At 38.6% G+C, this 17,843-nt stretch overlaps 1 protein-coding gene across 1 annotated transcript in view; it reads right to left on the reverse strand.

The window, feature by feature from the left end:
• Positions 1-17,843, reverse strand: part of LOC308065566 (tyrosine 3-monooxygenase-like) — a gene marked incomplete at its 5' end in the record, with an annotated part of 82,380 nt that continues 64,537 nt past the window's right edge. Inside the window, one exon of the mRNA XM_080391621.1 lies at positions 1-17,843. This exon is cut by the window's right edge and continues 34,111 nt beyond it.

Raw genomic sequence — 17,843 nt, forward strand, 5'->3', positions numbered from 1 at the left:
TTTAATTGATTATTTTTTTCTTTTCTTGGAAGAATATAGATAAGGAACTCACAAGCAAATAAATACTAAGGCTACTGTCCAGGTAAGTTTACTGTTTCACAAGTCATTTAAGTTCATGTTCCTGCATCTCTCTGACAGTGTGCATCCTCCCCTAACGTGATGTAGAATGTAGTTATTTACAAGAATTATGTGTATTGCACGTTCTAGACATCAGCATCAGTGCAAAAAAAAGTGTAATAACATCAAGCCCCAGGGGTTTGCATGATTAAAAAAAAAAAAAACCAAAACAAAATAAGATTTTATAGCCCATGATTTGTCAGTTTGATTGCTGTTGAGGTAATTGTCTGTGTTTAATCCACCTTCTTTACTTTAATTCTGTGATTTCACAGTCTTCTCAAATTTTGAGAAAGTCCCTTATTATGAAATGCTGCTTTGAAACTTGGACCACAAAAATTTTCTTTTATACGCTGTCAAGGTAATAATGAAATAGAAATTAAAAAGATTATGGCAGTAATTCCGTGGGATTGAAAACTCCTCCATGTTGTTGTTTTTCATCTGAAAGGAAAAGATGGCAGTTTTTTTTCTTTTGAAATGCAAAAGAATTCAGTTATTCTACCCCTGGAATATGTTTCTTTTGATCTTTTATGATTAATCTCTAGAAGATGACTCTGGCTAAAATGCTTCTAAATAAAAAACTTGTAGGTTTGGAGAAAATGTACGGTAATGGGGTTTTGAGAACTCCTGCGATGCTTTCATAAGTGACAGACAGTATTTCGACAAAAGCTAAGGTTCTGTGTTCTGGTCAATAGTACAAAATTTTCCAACTCTTTATGGAATGCCAGCCCTATCTGGGGCAAAGTCCTTCTAACTGGTTGCCTGCCTGGGAGAGCACTCAGGAAGGTCTGCTGGAAGAAGGACGCAAAGGTCTTTGCACCTCCCCTTAACAAGAAGGAAATGGGAAGACCACAACATGCTGGAATATCTCCATGTATTCCCATTCTCTCTTAGTCTGAGCAAGAAAATTATTTTTTTGCTTCGCTACTTAACTAGTCCTCCTGAAAACATCTGAAGCTGCTTTTCATTAGGCAAAAAGGAAGAAAGAACCCAGAGAGAGTTGCTTCCTAAGCTCTTGTAGTAGCAGTGAAGGATTTCAGGAGGTGATGAAGGTGGGCATGTTCGTATGCAAATCACATGAAATTAGGGAGATGCTGGCAACAGGACTGACTGTGCAGCAATGACATATGTGGAGGTCAGAGAACTGTGGAGAGTCAAAGATCACAGAAATTTAAAGCATGTGGGATAGTGAACAGCATCACTTTGGAAGCCAGGAGGGTAGGTTAATCACAGAGAGGGGAACGAGTGAATGTGAGGAATGAGATTTCTTGACCCAAAGGCCAAAATCCCGCGTAACCACAGGAGAAACATGAAGGGTGTTTGGCTAAATAATGAATGAATACTTGGAGAAGGAGACCAGATAAACTTGTGAGATATGCCCTTGATCAGAGCAGAAATTGGTTCCATGTGATTTCTGCCAGCTTTCTGGAACAGTCAGGGCAGAAACTGCTGACAGATGTCCTTGCTCTTCAGCTCTCTACAGGCAACTCTTTACAATCCCCAGACCTTTGTGAACCACTTTCAAGGCCATTTCTGGCACTGTCCAGAATCCATGAGAGGTACTAAGGGTGAGGGTAAAAGTATCTGCTGAGCACAGGAAAGGGACTGGACCAAAAGACTGAAAGACCACTTCAGAGTTAATTGTTGGGTGGGTTTTGGTGGGCTTTTTTTTATTATTTTGCATGTTAGAGCACAAGTAAAGGTTAGACTTGGAGAGGCTTCTCTTTATTTTCTGTGTGTTCTCAAGGACAGTTAGCTGTCCTCAAGTTAGCTGAGGACCCAGCAAGCCCAATTTGTAAGCTCCTTAATAGTTCCAGAGAATTCTCAGACAGACCAGGAGAAACAATTTCACTGTATTAAGTACCTGGTGTAATTCTCCCCTTTTTCAGCCTGGACTCTGTGTTCCTCATGCTGGTAAACTCTGCTGCTTCTGGTCCAAGTCTTGTGATTGCCTCTAAGGAAAGGCTGGTTGAAGCCCAGACATATGGTAGGGAGTGGGCAGAGAGCACAGCAGACAGCAATGGCTCCAAGGTCTCACAGGGAGCATGTAGTTGACATATTACACTTAAGTATGGAGAAGGAGTTCATTTTGGCTGATGTTGGCTAGCTACCACAGGTGTAATCAAGCCACAGAGAAGTAAGAAAGGCAGAGTGAAGAGGTATAAGCAAAGCAGCCCACTGATTTTGGTGCCACCTCTGTAGGACTAAATGAAACCAGCAGCATGTGTTTGTGATCTGGTAGGAGACTAGGCTAATAACAGCATTATTGACCCCATTCCTGGACTGAACTTTGGTTTGAGGGGGTACCAAGTGTCAGGTTCTGCTTGTCAGAAATTCTAAAGGAAGGGCTCAAGAAATGCTTCGTTGGGAGTCCATCAAAGTTCTGTGTGTTGCCCTCAGAGCTTACAGATGTACCTGTCTTCTTCACAGAGCGAAAGCATGAGCCTCTATGGCCAAACTTGCCTTGTCCACTGGAGAGAGTTGTTCTTTGAACATCCTGATGGTTCTAAGTTGAGTCAAACCTTTGATATAAGGCAGAGTTGGAGGTTTTAGAGTTGGAGAGGTGCAAATATATCAGGGTAAAAAAAAAAAAAAAAAAAAAAAGGCAGTCAGTTGTGCATAAAAGGTTTGAGACTATCCCTAAGACTACCTGTCAGTGAAAAAATGAAATAATCTTGGCCCCTTTTAAGGTGCACCACAGGCCTGCACTGTGAGGATAGACGGGGCATTTTAGCCAAATACTTTAACAAGAGCAGTGCTTGGGAACACTACTTTAACAGTGTAGATGTGACCAAAGGGTAATTCATGGTGACTGCCAGAATCACAGTGCTTTCTAAAGGAGTGATTTTCTAGAGGGGAACAGCATATTACTGTGACAAAATACTTGTACTGCCTTATCCAACTGTCTTAGCTCACAATCTATGCATGTAAGAGACAAAAATAGGAGATGTTAGAAATAATGTAAAGTGTCTAGCATATGACAAAAAAAGATCATAATGATCATGGGAAATGAAAGTGAGATATGACTTTATCTGATTATGAAATTACACAGTGGAAGGAGGGTTACACTACTAACCTACTATGTTCAGTGGGCTGTTAATGATGGACAGCTTAAGAGGATGGAAAAACTTAAGAGGCATGGCTGTAAATCTGGTTCAGGAGGAACACTGAAGATCAGCTAAATGTCACAGAGTCCTGATCTGTCTGGAGTTTTGGGGGATAAGTCGGAGCTGGACTGTGCACAGGTCCAGCAGCCTTGCAGACAAATAAAGATGTTCAGGTCATCACGGGTATGACAGGACCAAAATGTCACTCTTGACTCTCTTGCAAGTGACCAACAAAGGGAGGGCTTGCAGTTCTGGTTACCTCTCACCTCTGCTGCCAGAGTTGCCTGAACATGCTTGCAAAATTATATTGTGCCCCAATAAGGTTACAGCAACTGTCTACCTTCCTAGTGCTACTTTGGTACCAACTGGTCTCTGCTTTTTGTACCCACTCATCCTTGCCCCCTGCTTCTCTAAGAAAGACACTAGTGCTGCATATAAAGTAACTGTGTGTTCAAAATAAGAAACCATAGCCTTTTTTAATATGTTCTTTAGGAAGATGAATTATCCATAAAAAGACAAGCACATTTATTTTAAAAAAAATGTCTGCCAAGGTGACATTTGCCAGTTTCTGGTACGATGGGGTTATTTTTGAGTGTGGAACTTTTCTCCCAGAAATGTAGAACTTTGGATTATTTTTTTGAGAAACAAGAGTCAGATATTGAACAGATACTCCAGAATGTAGAAGTCTTCTTAAAGCCTGGTTTGGATGATGGAGTAAGCATGGACAACATGGGCTCTTCTAAAAAGTATGCCCTAAATCAAAAGCGAGGAATTAGAATTTCCATTCACATTGAAGAATTCCTTCCTATAAGTCCAGTCTTTCAGCAGGGTCTGGACAGGCTCATCCTTGCAGACTCTTTCAGATGTACTCTGATAGTAGAAAGAATAGAATGAGGAATTGGTCCTTTAATACAACAGGACACAGTTTACAAGGCCAGCTACAATTTCACATGTCCAAGGTAGGTAGTTAAAGGCCAAATAAATACCTGGAATAATTACTCAGCAGGGAGGGTTTTGCAGGGAGTGGGGGGAAAATAATTCTGGCAGTAGTCTCAGATAAGGAAGATGTGGGCAACCAAGCCATGATTCTTTCAAGCATCAGATTATTGCTTTGCAGAATGTTCACAGTAAATCACTCCTTCCATCAATGCATATAGGGATATTAAGGGTTATAAAATTCATTTAAGAATTAAGAAAGTACCTCAAAATGAGGCTCCAACAGTAGTCTGAAATGATTAAATGAGCCAGACCAAAGTCTTAAGACTGGGAAAATAAGAATTAGGAGAAAGAATTGAGATGAATGGACAGTATTTAAAAGCACAGATTCTAGAAGACCTGTGATGAAAATTAATTCGGGAAATATTTCATACTTCAAGAACACAGAATTACAGATCCTGCTAAGGTAAGATAGATTTGGGTCTTTGGTAGGACATTATTGCTTGGAATTATCTTTTCTCACCTCCCTTAAGATTCTGTGTTTGAGTGAGTTATTCCTAGCACTTATTTGGAATCTAAGGTCTGGAAATTCTTCTTTGCTAAAGAGATTTTTCTGGGGAAAAAAATTTGCTATGTTGCTATCTTAGTTTAATTTTTTAATGTTCTGCCTGTCATTGTGATGTTTAAATGCCATATGCAAAATAAAAAAAAAAATCAAGGCAAACAGATGACATGGAACTAGTGAATATACCTGAAAAATGATGCCTTTATGTAAGCAAAACCCTATTTTAAAGAAAGCAATATAATAATTAAAACAAGAATAAAAACAATACATCTGTAATTTCACTATTTTTCATGTTGAAAACTTAAAACATTTTAGACATTGGACAGATATGTAGGAAAATACAGTCTTTATTTTACACTGTGATATCTGTGAATGGTTTTTCTCACATGAGTAACTTATTTCAATGTGTAAGACCCCAGTTCTGCAAACACTTCAGTATGCAGCTTAGACCATTTTGTTTAGGAGGGGCACCAACCTAAATGAGTTGCATATTTATGGTCAAATTTCCAAAAAGGGATACAAAAGTTAAAGCCACTCACATATATAATAGTTTCAGTGTAAGTGCTCAAATATGGACAGATATTTATGAGTAAGAATTTTCAGAAAAGTGTTATTAGATCTGAATCTTATTTTAGATTCTGGTCCAGTTTATTACTTTCTGTCCAGAACTAAATGCATGTTTTAGATCTTAGGTCCAAATCTTGAAATACTTAATGCATGTTTAATTTCACCGTATCTGAAAAAGTTTTAATGTACGTTAATATTAGCAGGATAAGGTTCTCTAGGAAAGGGTGAAAACCTGACTTTCTCATTGAATTCCCATTGGTATCAGCAGAGTCAAGATTTGCACTGGTATCCATGATATATGAGCTTTCATAAACCATAAGGAATACACATATGTTTTTAAATTTTCTTTTTGGACTTCCAGACCACTTTCTTATAATCTTGTATTCTGTTTCAGACTTTGCTTTTTTGGCATATTTCTACTCTAAAACCAAGATGCAAAAGTTTTATAGAAAGTAATAACTATCTGATTTGTTCTCTGAATGAACATAATAATGGGTCAGTAATCAGAGAAAGTACTGTGCTTCGTGTTGTGTAAAGGGGATACATCTGTGCATTTTAGTTGACACATCCCTAACAGATACCCGGATTGCTAATAGCCACAGCTGATTGCAATGCTAGGTCTGAATAAAGAAAATTAAGGCTGGCTACCTCAAGACATGCTGGGAAGATGGAATTTCTAGGAGGGTTGCCATGGTTAAATTTGTGATTTTGCTCTAACCTCAGTAATGAAGGAGTCATAACTTCATGACATCTTGAAATGTAGAATTATGGAAAAATTCAGGAAATGGGCTTCTTGCTCAAAGTACAGCCAGCTCTGAGATCAGACCAGGTTGCTCAGAGCTTATCCAGTCTGGTCTTAAAAACCTCCAACCTCCCTAGGTAACCTGGTCCATTCCTTCACTGTCCTGATATGGAACACTTCTGTGATAAAGTAGGAACTGCTGAGCAGAGTTTACGTGCCTTCTTGGAGCATGCAAGGGAGCAAGAGAAAATGGCTTTTGCACATGTAAGTTTCAAGAACCAGGGTGAGAAGCTTCCCTGGAAGAATACAGAGGAAAGAGAGGTGAGTCTCGATCTGTTTCTGTGCATCCTGTTTCTATGGGTGATCAGAGCTTGGATGTGGAGCAGCTGTAGGGTGCAATGGACGTGATTATTCTCTGCTGGGATGTGATTATTCTCTGCTGTGGTATATCTGCTTTCTTCAAAATAGTGTTTTGTGATACCAACAGTACCTGGAGAGTCAATTTTGAAATAGTGCAATTGAAATATCAAATAATTAACAGAAAGGTTAGTGGCTACTTAGTATCAAAACTGCAAAACTATTCTTATGCAGCAAAGATAATAGGCAAAAATCATGCTAACGTAGTAAGGTTAAATGGACATCACTCAGGTTTTAAAATAGTGGAAAAGAAATTTGAATGCAATTCTGATAACCAGCAGGTGTTTAGCAGATCTACTGAATAGGACATAAATAGTCTTAAAAATATGTCATTTAATGGTGAGCAATGTACTAAGGATGTAATCAACAACAATACAGATCCCAGTTTTCTGCCAAAACTCATGTGCAGAACAAACAATCCTTTCAGTGCCTTGTGGAAGAAAGTAAAAGGGTTAGTAGAACTAGAATGCACTGAATGGAGTTAGATGCTAGCTGACTGAAGTGATGGTATGGCCACCATACACACGCATAGAATGAGGCAAAGATATCAAGGTATCTCTTAGCCTTTGAGAATAGATGTGAAGGCCAAATCTAGATTTTATTATTACTACTATTTTATTTTTTAATGTTTCAGGGTTTTTTCTCCAGCCTATGGTTTTGGCATTGTGGGTTAGTCTTCTCCTTGGGCAGATAAATTCAAGTGTTTTCACTGCAGGGTTCCATTGACACATAAGATGTACCAAAATCTCTTCGACTGGAAATAATGATTGATGATGTGCTTACTTGAGGCAGAAATTATTAAGTGTTATAAAAATCTATGGAATGTATGCCAAGCAAAAAAATCTTTAAATTGAGTGAGAACTAATATCCGATAGGGATGAGTAAGGCTGGTTGTTTAGGAAACCTACTATGATTTGTGTGTCATGATAAAGGAGTTTGACTGAATATAAGTAAGGTAATTGAACAAGTGGAAAGACTTCAAAAGAAAAAGGCCACCCTGAGATTCACAGAATCACTACAGTTTCTAAGCAAACCTATTCCCTGATTTATCAAAAATATTCCAATGAGTGTATTGCTAGCGGGTAATAGCAAATGCTGCTGTGATTACAAGGGGAAAGGCTTGGGAAAATACCACAGAGGAGCTGAAACTAATGTTTCTTAGTTTAACAAAAACCCAATTTGATATAAGTTTGTGTGAATTAGAGAGTGCCGTTCTGAAAGAGGACAATCTGGGGGCATATCCTTTCAACACACAGATTGAGCCGCAACAGAACTATATTCAGATTGGGAAATACAACTGCTGGTTATTGGATTGACTTATGAATGGTTTCATGAACATGTTTGTAAATCACTCGAGGTAAAAACAAGCCATATACCACAGGAATCTATATCATAGAAACCACTGTACAAATAGCCCTTTTACCCTCGGAAAGTGTCCATGAAATTGAAAAAAACCTTTAATTTGAAATCCTGGCTTGAAAAGGGCATGATTAGAATACCCATGATTAGGAGAGGAAACAAGAAGTGGTCTATGAGGGCTCTTTTCAGGGAGATCCTTTGCAAAAATCTGTGCTTAGAAAAGGTGTTGGAAGTGTAATGGAACATGGTGATATGGGGAAGGTGTCACTAGGTAGTATCAAAATGTCTCTGCACTGACTGTTGGAAAAGTGCTAACAGAATTTTAAATAATCTTCTGCTTCTTAAGTCTCACAATGTGCAGCTTGCTTTACTCCAAGGACCTGAGCACATTATCAAGGTTTAAGCATTAACATGTTTCTAAGAAACAGAATGCTGGAAAACAAACAAGAAGTTGAAACAATAGGAAGATCATGCTCACTTTTGTCTGAATTTGATTCATTATTTTTATGGGCTATGTTTTAATGAAAAAGGTCTTGTTTAAATTTAAATTGCTGTATGTTACATTTCATAAAGCAACCATTTATAAATTTGTAGTATAACCCTCCATCCCCCACATACAGGATTCCAGATGAATTAATAACCAATTGTGTTCAGCAGTCCATAAATTTCTGCTCTTTTTCAGCCAACCTCTTATGAACATTTGCATGGGTTAGCAGAAATAGTTTGGTTATGAGAATATATTCTGGAGAGTTTAATAAATTTATTTACATGGAGCATTTTTGCAAAACATATCATACATCTCACTGTACAAAGATGATGTTAGAGACTTAGGGGAAGAAGAACAAAAGTTTCTGTGCCAGAATGTAATGGGTTTCTTGAACTGAAGGTGGTTAGCCGTGGTTAGCCAAAAGAACTATACATCAAGAATGACGAATAGGGCAGAAAACTTACTCCAAGAATGTACAATAGTTACCGTTAGTGTGTCTGAGAATATTTCAAGCAAAGCAATGGGACTTCTGCTAGGGAATAAGTTGATGATCTTAACAATGCCCTTTCTTATAAGTACTCATGATGGTGAATGCTCTCAGAAGAGAACATCAGGAGTCACTGGCTTTCTGTTTCTTGAGAACAAATGTAAAGAAGCCAATGCAGCCATTAGAAATGGAAAGCCACAGGAACAGTAAGTATGAACCTCCAGCAGTGAGTGCTTCCACTTGGAGTTGGTCAGGCAGATTCATGAGCTTCAGAATGCATAGTGACACTGTGATGGTAAACATGGAGGATCAGAGGTGAATTTTGCTAACAGAGATCCAAAAGGCATCAGTACAGTCTGCTTACGGGTGTGGGGAATTCTGAGAGTTTACCCTGTCTTCTCTTCTATAGCTATTGATTTGTGGTTTACTAATTGCTTGAATTAATCTGTGTTAGTTGTTGGTTTTGGTTGAAACATTTGCTTCTCTTATCTAATTTTCTGAGATTAAAAATATCTGGAGGGTAAGAAGGTATAATTTAGCTACTAAATCCTGTGGTTGGGTCTTTTATGACCCAACCCATATCCGATGGTTAATGCCAGGAAATACCAGCACTCCTTTGTGTTACATTACAATGTGTAACATGCTGAATGAATATTGTCTTTCATTAAATGAAACAATCTTTCAGCAGCTCTTCAAATAAGTCATATAATCAGTAATATTTTGTTCCACAGTAAAGGCAGAGATGCTCACTTTGCAGTTCAGAATCATCGTCCAGCTTCTAAGCCATAATAGTAGGGCTTTTTTAAGGGGTAATCTATTTTGCTCCAATATTACTGGTGCCCACTGGCAGAGGACTACTGGTGTCACATAACCCTAAGGAGTTGTTCGTAGTCCCTCTGGCACATCACACACCTTTTCAATGAAGCAATGTATGTATTTGGGAAAAAAACAACCACTTTTAACTCTTCAGTGGTGTTCTGCCTGTGCTGCTTCTCAGATTCAAACAACTTTGCCTAGAATTATTTTAAAATATTTTTCCAGATATATTAGGACAAAATTATGCTTATATCACATTCCTGTATTATTGATCAGTATTCTTAATATTATGAGACAGCCGTAGTCTTTTCCAATAAACTTGTTCTTTAGAGTGTATCTAAGCGATCTACTGCAGAACTTTCCTTCTTTCTGAGTGTACATACGTTCATCTGTGTTGAAAGCCTTTAATATATATATATAAAAGTGTATATAATATACTTTAAAGTGTAAACCTGACATTATAGTAAAGAACAGTAGCAATTGTATATCTAGAAAATCAGAAAGTACTTTCTGTTTGTAAATAAAAATGACAGAAGCAGTTTCTCCTTTGCAGATATGGGAAAGAAAAGTAAATTCTGGTCCTGACGGATTCAGAAAGGTTAAAGTGTAGTATTTTACCTTTATCAATGGTGTAGCAGTATTTGTAACAACTTTAATGGTGAAAACAGTGTCTTTAACAGGGACAATAAACTTTCTGAGGGAAGGTTGATTTAGTTTTCAGATAAATGGGAAAACGATGTACTCTATCACTAAACTAAATTGTGGCATGCTACAGCAACACAGATTTCAGCCTTCAGTCATCAATGGAAATTTTCTTATCTCAGTTAAGAAATAAAGGTAAGCTAAACCATATTTATTTGTCTGACAATTCTGAGATGTTTAGGAAAAAAATGGAAATTCTGCATGCAGTCTGAGATGAACATTATAAGTTATTTTGGGAGCTAGTGAGATAAACCTGACTGTATTTTGTAAGTACTACTGCATCAGGTCAGACAAAATCTATCTGTCCCAGTCTTCTTTCCCCGGCAGATGACATGTACTTAGGGGAAGCATATAAAAAGGTAGTTCACAGACAGATACTTCCACTGGTATAACTCCCTGAGACAGAAGCTTACAAGCCCAGACACTGATTCTCTGTATTTAATGGCATTTGATTTATTTGCCTTTTATATATCAAAACACTTCACGAGCCCATGTATGCAATTATTTTTTGTAAATCCTGCAGCAAGGAGTTCCATAGTTAAATTGCACCTTATTAATTACTGTACTTATTTTCATTTACTTCATTTGGTTACTTAACACTATTTTGATGACCCCCCTGGGGTGCTTGTTTGTTTGTTTTTTTTTTAATTATGAACAGTGACATTCATGACTTTATGGAAGACCTTACATATATTTAGCTTTCATTTTGTGTCTTTTTTATTTGTGTCTTTTTTTTTTTTCTTCTTTTTTTTTAAGGCCGAAGAGCTCTAGGCTGCTTTCTCCTTAAACATAGGCTACCCCAGACTTCTGATCCATCTTGTCATCTTTTTTTTGTACTGTTTCTAGTTTTGGCATATTCTCTTCGAGAAGCCACCAGAACTACTCGCATGGTGGCTTCATGGTGTTTTCTGTTTTGTTTTTTGACAGCAGATGCTTAGGGAAGTACATTAGAGAAAGTTATCATGAAGAATTGCCCTATTCCCCCAGTAACTAGAGTTTAGCTGGTAGCAGAATAGCTCTTTTGTCAGTTAGAAATGTCTACTGCAAAGACTACCTGCAATTCTCTTATCTGATTTACTGTGTGGGCCTGCATTTTTTCAGAGCAAAAATGGTTGGGTGTAGAAAGGAGGAAAAGATCAGGAACTCCTTAATTTAGAGGAAGGAAGCAGTGTGAAACTCTGGCCTAAAAAGCAAAAATGCAGTCTGGATTACAATTGTAGAAGTTGATACTATTAATATCTATCTCTCTCTCTTTCTTCTTCTCCCCCTTTCTTCTCTTTCTTCTTCTCCCCCTTTCTTCTCTTTCTTCTTCTCCCCCTTTCTTTTTCTCTTTCTTTTTTTTTTTTTTAATAGCTACTTGGGGCTGGAGAGGGGAGGTTCAGTGGTTGAACCCAAAATAAATAAGTACTTGCGGTCAGCCCAAAATCTAATTTTTGTGTGAATTGAAATAAAGTCATTGCCAGTAGAAATGTTCAAACCCATATGGAGCAAATGCAGTTTCTAGGGTCTGATCTCTACAGGAGAGGCTCTCAACAAATATTCACCTTTTGCACCATATGCTTTCATGACCCATTATAACCCCACATCCTGTTGCTGTGAATAGGAATAAAGGCTTTGCTATACGTGTTCTCATTTTTTCCTGTTTCTGAAAGAAATGAGATGTTGTTTAACAGCAAATCTAATTTGGATGTGATTACTGCTGTTGAGAGAATAAGTGCTGGCTGGCTGGGTAGGGAGCCAAGAAAGGTTTCTAGCCACAAGCAAAGAAAACAACAAGATGGGACTCAGGAACTCCATTCCCTTGCCAAAAAGGTAACACCAAGTTTGAGGGATGATCTCTCTTGCAGGCATAGAGAAAAGACATTTGCATAATAGGTACAGGAGTATGCCACTGATGAATTACAGTCCCAAAAGTCCTGTAAGCAAGTGGGAAGAGGTCATAAGCATATGGCATTTGTAATGAAAAGATAGACAGGAAAGGCACAGGACTGTTGTTATTTCTTTAAGCTTTTGTTTACCTGCAAAAGAATCAGGGGCTTGTAATTCCTTTCTGAGGGAGAAGATTCAGATGCTTTGCTCCATTCACTAGGACCGTCTTGGCTGTCATTGGTCTGGAGTAACTGGGAAAAAGGGCAGAGCCACTGTGTCTCCCCCACCCCTACTGGTACTGCAACTGTATCTAACTCTGAGCAAAAATATCCTAGGATGAGAAAAGTAAGTAACCATACAGTAACTATGTGGTGGGGGGAAGAGAATGAGGAAATCAGGGTATAGGTTTACCTCCTCACCCCTGCATCCTGGTGATAGAGGACCACATGTGTAAACTAGCAGACTCTAAGCCAGCAAGCTATAACATTTTAGGCACTGATAAGTAAAATATTTAACTCCACCCTGAAATTCCTCTGATTGCACACAGACACCAGATTCCCAGGTTCCTTAGAAATTTTCTTTGGCAAAAAATTTAATGGCAGTGGAGAACAAGTGCAAGACAAAGTGAATGTAATGGAAGACTGCCAAAAATTAGTGTCCAGCATATGCAGTCAATACGTTGTATAACCTCCATGATTCCAAAAGTTATGTTTCACTTTAGATACAACGGGCTTGCTCTGAGTCAGTTATAATCTCTTCTGCATTGCTTACGCCTCCATTGCATGCTTGAATCGCTACAGTGGCAAACTACAGTTTGTGCTAAGCCAAAAGCTAACTGTTGCTTTACGTGCCTGGAGTAGTAGCATGACAGAGAAATATCCCTCAGTTAAGTTGAAATAGAGGATGTTCAGTAGCTCACTGTGGGACTGTGTTACTTATAAAATAGCAGGCATTACTTACAACAAAAAATGTGATTGCCTGTGCGCATCCATTAACTTATAAAGGTTATGAAGAACTTGTGATTGAAATTATTTAAATAGTTCAGTTGGAAATACTTTTCCTTTAGAAGATTCAGCCAGAAGTGAAAAATGGATGTATTTTTAAATTTAAATTAAAAAAAAAAACCAAACAAAAAACCACTAAAAAATCCCCTACAGAAAGCAAATATCCTTGCAAAAAGTTGTTTTTTTGGTTTTTGTTTTTTCTTGCCAAATTCCCAACTTTCTATCACATAGTTCCAACAAAAATTTTTCAGACAGCCCTAAGAACAAAAAAGATCAAATGAAATCTGTGAAGTGCTCTTAAAACTGAAAGGAGGAGTAAAATCCTGCAAAGAAAGAAATTTTAAGCTGTTTGGACCACAAAGGAATATTTGAGGAGTGTACTAAGACTTGTCTGTGTCTTGTTAATTTGCCCTGAAACTGCTAAACAGCTAATGAAGCAAAAGTTCAACTTGAATAGTTTAATCTAGAGCTGACTGAAAAAATACTTGGAGTAAAACATTTCCATATAAAATGGCTTTTTTCCAAAACCAGAACTTTCAGGAAAAGCTTTCAGTTTCTTTTAAATTCCTATACTTTTATTAGAACCAAATATTTTGCTCTTCTATTCCTCTCTTTTTTGGTTTCTGGTGGGGGTTTTTGTTTGGTTTTTTTTCCTCCCTACACTCTACTTTCTTTTGCCAATGAATGCAATGTAAAGACTGATGTCTAGAGACTCTTCACTCCCAAAATTTTCTGAAAGTTTTTCTTGTTGCTGTGGTTGTTCTTCATTTGTGATCTTCCAAAACATTCTCAACTCTGGAAATGTTGGAGAGTAACAAAAGGGTGAAAAAATGTGTATTTATTTGTAACCCTGCAACTTTTTCAAAGTAAAGAAAGCTTTGAAAAGTTGCAAGATACCAGATTTTCTGCTGAATAAAATCAGTTGTGTTCACAGGAAAATAGAAATTTAATTTAAAATTTGACAAAACCCTCATACTTCAAACCATATATGAAATAGCAGTATCAATATCTTCTGTAAAAATGTGGGGTTTTTTTCCAGAGCCATAGTTTTCAGTGTCAGAAAGGACTGTCAGATTATCCAGTCTTCCTGTAGATTGTAGGACATAAGATGTCACCGGTTATTCCTGTTTGAGCTTAGTAACTGTGCCCAATTAACATGGTACTTCTGGGATTGCTAATTGACCTCTATCTTGTTCATAAACATTCTGAGGTTGGCAGGTGCTGTTGGCCACCATTTGACTTGCCTAATAATCTTGCCATTGGCCAGCAAAGACTGGAGAGGTATAGGCATGCTACATATTTCCCTCACATCTTACAATGCATCCACAGTAATGGCCAAATTTCAGTATAGACGTGCCTGGGCTCCTTCAGAAACAGTTAGTTTGATAACAGGATTTGTGGCCTCAAAACAAACCCAAGGACCTGGAGAAATGCTTAGGCATTTGGTCGGCACCGAACTCCAGCCTACTGCAGATGAACTCCTGCCTGAGACATCTCAGCTCTTTCTGTACTTACAGTTCTTACTGCTGAACAGAGATTTCTTTAGGTACAAGCCTAAATATTTTACTGACTCTAAACCTTAGTTAATGTAAAATATCAGTCAGAGGATTAATTGAGATTCTGAGAAAACAATAAAATGGGATAATCTACAGACTGAATGCAGATGAACATGGATGCTAATAGCAAGGTCACACTGATTGAGACATCTGAAGCAGACCCCCAAAGCGGGCCAGTAAATTACCACTGGAGCTTCCTGAGTGGAAGTAGGTGTCAGGCTGTGAATGTGCCAGGATCTCACTGAAATCTCACTACAAATTTCAAGCTTTGCCAAGTTTTCCTACCTGCCAGTTGGCAAGCAACAACTTCAGGACACCATTGCCATGGTTGCACCATGATGAAACCCACTGACTTTGGTGGAAGCATTCTCCTCTGTTTCCCTTGGCTGTGAAAGACTTTGGTGTTCACCATTACTGTTGATTTTATTAGAGAATGGATAGCGGAAAGCCTGAGAGAAGAGTCAAGAAGCACCGAGACAAGACAATGGAATGGGGATATGATTATGAAATTAGCAAGAAAGGGTCTTGTGGTATCCTGAATTTTAAGGAATAGGTGCAGGAAAAGTATGTCAAGAGAAGGGAGCAAGTAACTGTGAGACTAGGAAGAAGTCCAAGAATGATACTAGACTTTAAACAATATATGATCAAGATTAAAAGTTAAAGGAAGAAAACAATTCAAAGGAGCAAGAGAATCAAACAGAAGAGCTTTTTCTAGTTGTGAGGAAGGAGGAAAAACATGTAGGAGAGGAGAATTTAAAGTAGAGAAACATAACATAGGAAAGCGAAGTAATGATTTGAGAAATGTGTGTCAAATTTGATTCAGAAATAATAGCTTTGAGTAGGTGTGAAGGGAAGAAAAAAGATCACAGAGGAAGCATCAGGGGATACAGAAAACACGTGGGGATGAAAAAAAAAGTCAGGAGCTTAGAGAAATATAACAAAGAATTGTGAGGAGGAATATTTTGGGGTAAAAGGAAAGCTAACGCCGGCATGCAAAGGAGCCATTCTTCCCCTCACACACACACCCCTTATTTCTTCTCTGCTGTTTGTTTATATCCCACTGAGGGCAGTGGGATCTTTCTATCTCTATCAATGCTGTTGAACCTCTAGCTTTACTAGTTTGATAGCCATACCTATCACTGGAAGATTTGATATGCAGAAACTAGAAGAATATGACTGAACACACTGTCAACCACATGTGCTTAGCTAACAGCACAGGAATCAAGCCTAGACTGACTCTAGCAAATTAAGCAATGCCAGGGAATGTTCCTGAGAGTTGAAGACCACTTTTCTCTATTAAATTGTTAGCATGGATGCTGGCAACACTCTGACCCAGGTCAGATAGCACTCTCCTAGACAATTCCCAAGTATGGCTCAGGAGTTAGTTCATGCCAAGGGCAGTTCCCAGTAGGCAGTTTGGATGCACTCACCCCACTTTGGCAGGTAAGGGAAGTGAATGGGACTGAGGCAGCCTGTTCTCTGCCAGATGTACTGTTGGCCAGGGAACATTCCTTAGTACATTTCGTTTACTAGCATGGATGCAGCCAAGGGGTGCATTGTTTCCTCTCTTGAAAAGAGAGGATGCAGCTACTCCTTAGCTTAGAACAAGACCAGCTTTCTTTAGATAGGAAAAGGTAAAGTGTTAGAAAGCTGTTGGAAGAACAGCCCCGAGTCTCTGAACGGGAAGATGCAAGATAGACACAGAACAGCAGAGGCACGTCCAGGCAATGGAAGAATAAAAGACTGAAATTAGAAGTGTCTATATAATCTCTGGGAGTGGGGGGTAGGGGAACTAAACAAGACAGAGCTGTATCTGGATGTGCTGAAATCATTGCCTGCCATGCTGAGAAGTATTGGTGCTGCATTTGTACAGGTGATAACATATGGGGTCTTGTCCATGTCAATGCTTATAGGCACTAGGGCAGAATATTATACATGGGAGTGAGCAGCGTTACTTGTTTAGCATCTTCTCTAATGGCTATGGTACATGGAAGTACATGTAGTGCTATATAGGCAGTACACACAGTCTTGAAGCAACATGAATCTAGTGTGAAATGTGCAAACGCTGAACCTGCAAATTGGCAGATGATCTCATGGAGAGACCTGGAAGTTAGGTGCAACTAGATCTGCAAGTACACAGCTTTCAGGTCTCTCCTCACCTCCTGTGAGCATTAGTTAATGCCTACAACATATTGAAGATTCAAGGTGCTTTATAAACTTTAAAAAATCATTTTGTTTTACTGACTTATGTCAGTTGTGACTTCGTGCCTACATCTGACCAGTCAGCTGAAATAGCGTACTGAGTAAAACTAACCTTTAAATGTGAATACTGTGTCAATGAATACAGCCTTCTGTTGTGGGAGAAGTGTTGTTCTTCTGTGTTAGCAAGCAGAGTCTACAGGAAGATTCTGAACTTTTGCGGGACGTTGGAGCACAGTGCTGTGATCTTGTCAAATTAAATCCTCTGGACTTGAATTCCCAATCTCTTTCCATTCAGGTCAAGTACACATGCTTTTCCCTTATTATTGTCATCTGCATGACAGAAACACCTAGGCACCCGCCCTGAGATCAGCTCCTGCCAATTCTAGATACTGTATGGTGTAGTCTAGATACTGTACTGTATAGTCCAAATGGCTATGACAAAAAAAAAGGTTATATAAATGCCTTCAGGTGGAAGATCAAGAGCTACAATGCAAGCAGATTAAGATGAAATCCTGGCCTCATGTCAATAAGAGTTTTGTCATTCATTTCCATGTGACCTGGATTTGTTCCCTGGCTGACTTGTCCGAAACTATAGGGGAAGTCTGCATCAGAGACAGGAATTGAACTCTGAGCCCCTGTCTGGTGACATACCCCTTTCTGCCAAAGGGTGGGATGATTTAGGTATGCTCCTAGCATGGCACTTTCAACAAAATGCGTGGAAGCTGTGCGCATCGGAGGCTTACAGGCTTGGGCCATTCAGCCCTTGTACATCCTTTCCCTTCACCTCTTTGTAGAACCTCTGAATTCTGACTGAGAGATGAGTAAACTCAGCAGGTTCACAAAGAAGGCATGTATGAACCTTTTGCAGCTCGAGTTTAGGGTTGGAAGGAATCCAAAACCTCAAAAGGAAATT

The sequence above is a fragment of the Falco punctatus genome (genome assembly GCF_963210335.1).
Source record: "Falco punctatus genome assembly, chromosome: 6".
Classification (NCBI taxonomy): Eukaryota; Metazoa; Chordata; class Aves; order Falconiformes; family Falconidae; genus Falco; species Falco punctatus.